The sequence below is a fragment of the Lepisosteus oculatus genome, chromosome 14 (assembly GCF_040954835.1).
Source record: "Lepisosteus oculatus isolate fLepOcu1 chromosome 14, fLepOcu1.hap2, whole genome shotgun sequence".
Classification (NCBI taxonomy): Eukaryota; Metazoa; Chordata; class Actinopteri; order Semionotiformes; family Lepisosteidae; genus Lepisosteus; species Lepisosteus oculatus.
In genome coordinates this window covers 52,336,723-52,344,528 of record NC_090709.1, presented here as the reverse complement: position 1 = coordinate 52,344,528, position 7,806 = coordinate 52,336,723, and the positions used below count along the sequence as shown (strand labels likewise).

The following is a 7,806-nucleotide window of genomic DNA, read 5'->3' as shown; positions in this document are numbered from 1 at the left end:
CAGTGAACAACCAAACGCGCCACACAGATGGAATGGTGGGTCCGTGTCTCGCATCACAACTTTCAGGTTAAGCTGGTAATATTTCTTCTGCACTGATAATCAAGAATTGAATTTCATTTCTCGCAAGCTGTGTGAATTTCTTGAAATACAAGTTTTCCAGAAAGGAAATGAATACATGCATTCAACGAAATCAAGCCCTTTGTGATAGTCTGAAATGGTACGTTATGTACCACAAGATAGGAAAAAAAACATGACTGGGATTTTAACCTACGTGACCTACGTTACCAGACCGGAGTAAAGTTAGCTTGAAGTTCGAAAACGATTTTGGCACGCCTGTAGCGTTTACACGAAACCTCTTAGAATCGCGAGAATACTTGCTTTGTGTATAAAATACATTGTGAATGCTTTCTCAGCCTTTACTTTTTCGTTTATATGACATTTTTTTGACCAATCACGAATATTCTTTTGTCCATATCTTCGCAACGGAAGCACAGAACGCCTTCAAACCAAATACATTTTAAAGACCACGACATGTGGATATTTCCACAGCCTCTACATCAAAGTATCAGTGAGCTAATTATCTTTTTTTAAACCTCCGGTTTTTCATCGATGCGTAATTACGCACTAACTGGAACCTGGGGGACCGCTGTATACACAAGATCACAACGCGAGAAATACTGTTCAATACGGCTTCATGCGAAAAACCCGTATATGACTATAGGCAACAGAATAGTGCAGTCTCCAATTACTCAGACTGTAAGCACGCGAATAAAGCTTTGTCTGAATTCTGAAACCCTTTCTTTACGTCCTGTTTTCATTCAGGTAAGAGTCAACTATATGCACAATACTACTGACAGCAGGAAGATTAAAATATTCTTTACTCAGCAGCTTATTAAAAACAGCTCCCATGATGTTCAAACCGATTTTTTACACAGAACACTGACACAGCTTTGCGTTCTGAATCTCTTTTTCTCGTGCGTTTATTTAATGTGGCACAATGCACTGGGATAGGGGTATTCTGTTCACAAACCAATAGCATTTAAACCACAGCACCCACAATGCTGCAAGTAAGTGTTTTGCACACTAAGCAGAGAGCGATGTCTTCCTCGTTAGTATAGTGGCGAGTATCCCCACCTGTCACGCGGGAGACCGGGGTACATCAGGACGTGCATTGAAGTGAAAGCAGGATGCGCTGCGACATCCACTGTGCAGATCCCGCCACACTAAGAGGTGAGTGGGTCTTTTCGATCACAGCGCTAGGCGAATCCCCAAACAGTGTGCGTGGCAACAAACGAAACAGGCCTGTTTCCGCCCGGTTTCGATCCGGGGAAATCGGGCCCAGTAGTGGCGGGATCTGTACAGTGCATGTCGCAGCGCTTCAATGTGCTTCCTGATGTCCTACCCCGAGAACTGAAAAGACAGCGTCCGCAGCAACCACAGCTCAGGTCTCTGCACAGGAGCTAAGCTGTCCCCATCTCCTCTGCTCTGCTCTGCGGCTCCTGCGGAGTGGAGTCCTGCCTGGAGCCGTGTTTGCAGGCCTGGAGCCGTGGACAGAGCTCAGAGGGCGCACCTGGGTGGCTTTCCTTCTGAGTGACGTTCCTGCAACACTCTCCCGCTCCTCTTGGTGCGCTCATGCCGCAACACAGGAAGGCTGGAGCAGGTGGGTGTGGAGAGTGTTAGACTGAAGATTTAAAGGTCCCTGGTTCGATCCCGGGTTTCAGCGTTTTGTTTCATGGAGCCCTCTGTTCCTCTCTGCAGCACCCCCTTCCTAAAGTGACGCTTCCCTTTCTCAGCCTGAAATGCAAGCGAGACACCAGCAGCAGTCCCTGCTGGTTTCCGTAGTGTAGAGGCTGTCACGTCAGCCTAACACCTGAAAAGTCCCCGGTTCGAGACTGGGCGGAAACAGCATCGTTTTGCACACTCCTGTACTTCACAGAGGTCTTGAGCGACCGGTCATTTGTTGCCAATGTATTTCCGGTGCCTTCATGCACTCTTGTACCAAACGCACGTTCCTTCTGTACACGGAGCAGATCATTCGCAATTGGGCTGTGCCGACAGACCAGGACGAGCTCTGTTGGCTCAAATGCAGTGCAGGACCTGCAAGAACAACAGAAAGATTAGCATCCAGCGGGGGCTTCTTAGTGAGCCCAAGATCTCATCAAGAATCGGCTCCAGCAACAGGGCTGGGCGCATTGTTCCATTCTCCGCCCACTCTCGGTGTAAACAAGTCTCTCCTGGTCTCTGCTTGAATTGAACTTTCCTGCGTTTGCTTTGGTGTAACTGGCTTCCCCTGCATGGGCGAATGTGAAGAAGATCCTTAGTAAGTCATTGAAGAAAACCGAGAAGAGGTCGGAGTGACCTCTGTCGTTCATCAACGATCCAGTCAGGCAGTACTCCTCTGTAAAGCGCCGTTCGTTCACATGGATTGGCTTTTTTTTGCCTTCATTTGTGCAAGTAGTAAAAGCAGACGCCCCTTTAGGGAGCCTGTCAGCACCCGGAGTTTTCCCCTTCTGTAAGCTCTCCATAGCCTCTCAGCTCTTCTACTGTCAAATCCCCCTCAAGTACTTCCCTATCTTCTTCACTCAAAACGTTTTCTAGCTTTGAGGTAAAAAAATGAATTTCTTCATCCTTTACCTCTGTAGAGCTGTACAGTCTTGAGTAGAAGTGTCACACCCTCTGCAGCCAGAGGGCGGTCCTTCTCTGTCCTGTCCCTAGTTCCTGGTCTGCTGTCCTTCCTGTCCCTCTCTTTCCCTTGGGCTATATATTTCCGGGTCTTGCACTCTGTCCTCGCTCAGCACTGACGTTCGGATGTCCTGAGACCCGCCTAGCACCAGGGCGCCCCACGTCCGCTCCCTGAGGGACAGGTGTCTATACGGCATTCCTGAACTCTTTGCACTAATGAGCCCGGGCCTTTTTCCCGTCTCGCCGCTACGCATATGGGTCTTTTTCCGCACTCCTGCTCCCCACAGTTAGTCCCTTTGGACGTCCGTGACAAGAAGGCCTCGATGCAGGAGAGGATAGCACTCAGCTCTGTGCTCTCTCTTCCCTCCTCATCAACTACACTTTCCATGACAGACTTGGAGCCTACCACTTTCCTGAAAAAGAAGCGAGTACACTTCTCATTTTCTTCCAAGAACTGCACTCTGCTTCTTAACAGCACTCCTCGACTGCTTTCTTCGGCTATGCTCCGGATGTCCTTTTTTAAAAGGGTGATATCCTCAAGCACATCGAAGCCACTGTGCAGCATCGTGTAGAGACGCTGCAGCTGCCTCTGTTTCCTGGCTAGCACTCCTCTCCGTCTGGCAGCAGCCTTCCTTCCCTCAGCCATGAAAAAGGCCTTTGTCCTCACCTTCACCTCCTCCCACCACTCTCTTACTGACCCGTACAGACACTGCAAGGACAGCCACTGTGATAGTTTCTCCTTGTAGCGGGATACTACCCCCTCGTTCTCTAGCAGCTTTGTGTTGAGTTTCCAGAGGCCTGGGCCAAAGACAGTCCCGCCCTGGAGTTCCACTCTATACCCTAAAGCCTGATGATCTGAGAAGAAGACAGGCTGAAGAGTGACCCCAACAACTTTCACTCTCTCTGAGACAAAGCAATAGTCAATTCTGGAGCTGCTATTCCTCCCTGACCATGTATATCCTGCTGTTGTGGGATATATACATCTATATGTGTCTGAGAGTTTAAAGTCTTGAACTAAGTTTTGCAGGGCCAGTGAGCTGGAATCCAATTTTATCGGCCTTTTGGCTAAGATCAAGTTCAAGTGGCATGCCCGCAGTTCTTGTCTTTCCAAAGTTCTAGAAGGCGATCGAAGATCCTGAAGAGTGCTTGAGCTGGTATCGCCCTAGGTTGAGCCTAGGGGGTTAAGGCCAAGCAGCAGCTGAGCTGGGTGGGATCCGGCAGCAACGTTCTCTCTCTCTGCTCTCTCCTCTCCCCTCCCCCTTTCTCTTGCTCCACCTCCTTGGCCTCTTGGCTGGGAGTAGGTACTCGTGGCCTGCCCGCGGTGCTTGCTTTCTTCCTCGAGACTCAGAAGCGCTATCCGCTCCCTCTCTCTCTCTCCTCCTGCGCCTGCACCTAGCTGGGCTTTGCCCACAAGGACAAAGTCCAGGGCTCACTCGCTGCTCCTTTAGCAGCTAAACCCTCCTCTCCACAGGACCTTGCTCTCTCTCTTTCTCTCCTTTTTTCTTTTTTCTCCTTTCCAGATGGCAGACAAGAAGACACTGATCCGGTTCCACTGGACCAAGAAAACAGAGACGATGCCAACTGCGAAATCCTTTTTCATTACCTTCCTGAGAGGGATCCTGCAGTTGGTGGCCGGAGATCTCTACTGCCTGCAAGACAACAAGGCAGAGAGATACATGGAGGCCTACATAGCCACGGACGCCTCATATGAAAAGGCAACGAAAATGATCAGAGAAAAAGGTAAGCACCCCCATTTCTCTATTTCTCTGATTTCAGGCCGGAGCCTATGAGGAAGACAAACCAGAGGACCATCACAATCCTCACGTACAACCCCTACGTACCAATGGCACTGGTAACAGCGTACCTAGGGAGGTATGTAACTGTGGTGGCCAAAACCGACGGAGATCAGGGACAGTTGCGGCGTCTGGTACGGCAAACGCCAGTACCGAGTCCTCCTGAAAGAGGACCTAGAGGGCGTCGACGGTTTCCAGCACCCCCCGGCCCGCTTCAACATCGGAGCCGACAGGGGGTACCTTTACTACCCCAGGATGGCGGATTTCTGCAAGAAGTGCAGACAGTCCGGCCACAAGGAGAACACGTGTGACATCGTCAGATGTCACAACTGTAACAAAGAGGGGCACCTGGCAAAAACCTGCCGGGCAGCCAAAAAGTGCGATGGATGCGGCGCCGAGGGACACCTCCTTCACTAATGCAAGGTAAGCAAACCTTCGTTTGCGCAGGTGGTGGAAGCCGACCAGCAGAAACCGGTCTCAAGACAAAGGGAGAGAGGTGAGAACAAAGAACCCGCACCTCCCCCGCAGAGAACCGAAACTGCCGAGGCCACACCCCAGCCGCACCAGTGCCTCAAGATGGCCGCCAGGACGACGGACAAAATGCCTGACCGGAGGAAGGGCCCTGGATAACTCCCAGCAAGAAGGGAAAGAGGATCCACCTTCGGAAGGACAAAAGAAAAGAGTGGTGTAGCGGCGAGGCTTAAAAATAAGGCAGAATTAAGTGTTTCTGAGCTTCCCAAATGAGGCCCCATTTCTCTGTTCATCTCTGTGGTGCAGCCACAGAGAAACTATCCATGCAGGCTGATTTAAGATGTTTTCTTTTGATAAGGACAGCTCCCAAAGGGGGATGCACTTAGCTAAGCCTGGCTATCATGATCAATGGTCACCCATTGGCGCCTATCTGTCTAGGGAGTGCCAGTTGGACATCTGGACTGCATTCCTAAGTGTCAGGAGTAAGTGACTCATATCTCACCTTGATCAACCAATCAGGGACTGGTAGGGCCGAGTAACCCACGTGGGACTCTGGTGCCCATGGAACTTTCAGCCAATCAATGAGCTGAAGTTCCTCCAGGTAAAAACAGGCAACACAGAGAGCCTGAGAGATTCAGTAAGATTCAGAAGGGATTCAGGAGAATTCTGTGGAATATCCTAAAGGGAATTCAAAGGAGAATTCCAGGGCAGGACGGCCCAGGAGCAGAAGGCTCCCAAGGGCAGGACATTCTCGCAGAGCGCCTCCTGACCATCCTGAGACTCAGCCCGGACAACCACGGAACGGCCAGTGTGTCCGAGTGCCAGAACCTTCCTTTGTTCTAAGAGTCTAGAGTGGAGGTTGCCAGAGAGTAACCAGCAGCAGGCCTCGTGAACAGGTCGGAACTGTGGACAGCTGAATCACTATTCAGAACTAGCTCTTTATCAGGAACGAACCGGTCCTCTTCCTGACTTGCTGGGACCCACAGTCATCTTTTCTCCTGTGCACAAACTTTGCTAGTTAAAGCCAACACTAACTAGCCGGTCAGTGAGCAACAGCAGCGCACCGTCGCAAGCCGCACAGCACAGCCTGGCACCGAGCCAGAGAGCGCAGATTGGACAGCAACAGCCTGCAACTGTTTCTTTGTGCCCGCAGGAGATCTGAATCCCCAGAGATTGGATGAGTATTCAACTTCACTGCATTACTGCTCGAGAATTCAATTGTAATCCCAACCAGTTGATATCAATTTAATTCCTAAGAGTTATGTTCTTGTTTTGAGTATCTAATGTAGAAGTTGTAACCAAGTTCACTTTACGAAACGGTCTTAATGAATGATATACTGAATGTATGTCCTCTTGATATGTGTAACACTTCGTAACTGACTGAATATATATCTTTTGTATTCTGATAACCCTCTCGATAAGATCTGTTAGGTTTACATGCATATTTTATGTATTAATAAATGTATCCTCGTGTATTAGTACCTGTGTGTGTGCGTTGTTTGAGTTATGTCGCATGGTTGGATTCTAAAGCCATCAAAAGAATCAACTTTGTGATTTACTGCTACAATTAATAATTGTCTCAGTAAATGCCCAAACCCTACAAAACTGGTGCGTTCAGAGAGGATGGCTGTGCACAAGAGACTGGCTACCAGAGAGGTCCTCTACAGACACTCGCTAACCAGGAATCCGCATTGCCCCCGGGACACGTGTTTTGTCGAGGAGACTCAGGAGCACGTGTTCTGGAGCTGCCTCTTTGCCAAGGTGGTGTGGGCAGAATGGACAACATTATGCAACTCCTGGGAAAGGATGCAGTGCTCAGTTACCAGTACATTCTGCTGGGGGCTGGCACCCACCAGACTGGACAAGGGGACACAGGACCTGTGGGGGCTGCTACTGTCCCTCACAAAACAAGGACTGTGGAAAGCGAGGAACACTCTCATCCGGCACAACATAAAGTGGGGGGCGAGGGAGCTGGAGGAGAGGATCCTGGCGGACCTCAGGAGGAGGACGAAGCACCACGTCGCCAAATGGGGTTTCCCCACGGCGAGGGAGCGCTGGAATGGACTTTGGGCCCTATACAGAGATTAAAGGACAATAGCAAGTGGTAGATTTGGAGGGACTCTCTTAATTGCGCAAATCCGCCCCCACTCGCAAAGATTGATAACGGACAATCAATCTCCGTTCCGCCGTTGTTTTTTATTACATGGAGTGTTAATATGTGTGAGATGTTCCTTTTGAGATGTTTTTTTTGCAGAATAAAGTATATTTTGTAGAACAAAAAACATCTTATGACAAGGTTTACAAGTTATCTGTTGAACTACATTCTAATAGGTGTGGTCACAGTCCAGGTCATTTGTTTACGTTTTTGTTTCTGGAGCAACTGTTAGATGAAATGTGCTAATATGTAACCTAACTCCAGTGTGAATAACTAGAAGAGGGGAGCAGCTCCATTCCATACCATGGGAGCTTTGAGATTGGCTGGGCCAGATCTCTCATTTGCATATCTGATTTGGAAATATAACACTAAACCCCTTCTTGCATGGATTTAACTTGCACCCAAGAGTCCCCTACTGTGTATTGCTACTTATTTTTTTATGATAAGTGGTGATTACCAGTTGACAGGTTTTATTTGTTGAATTATAAATGGTTTTGTATTATCATCCTGAATGGCCTGTACTCAAGGTTTGGTAGGGTATGTGTTTTCATTTCATTTACCAAATTGAATTTTTGCTCTTTTAGTATTTGTCTAGAAGGCTTTCTGAAGTCAGGAAGCCCATTTATTTGGTGAAAAAAGATTCTGTATTAATATTAATATTTCTCATACAACATAAATAGGGTCTTTTATGAATAAAAAGATCTT

The 7,806-nt window shown here is 48.6% G+C and overlaps 1 non-coding gene across 1 annotated transcript; it reads left to right on the top strand.

Moving 5' to 3' along the window:
• Positions 1–7,667: 7,667 nt before the first annotated feature.
• On the top strand, positions 7,668–7,723 carry LOC138243799 (U7 small nuclear RNA). The gene has a single exon (XR_011192417.1). It is a non-coding gene; the product is annotated as a U7 small nuclear RNA (small nuclear RNA).
• Positions 7,724–7,806: the final 83 nt, after the last annotated feature.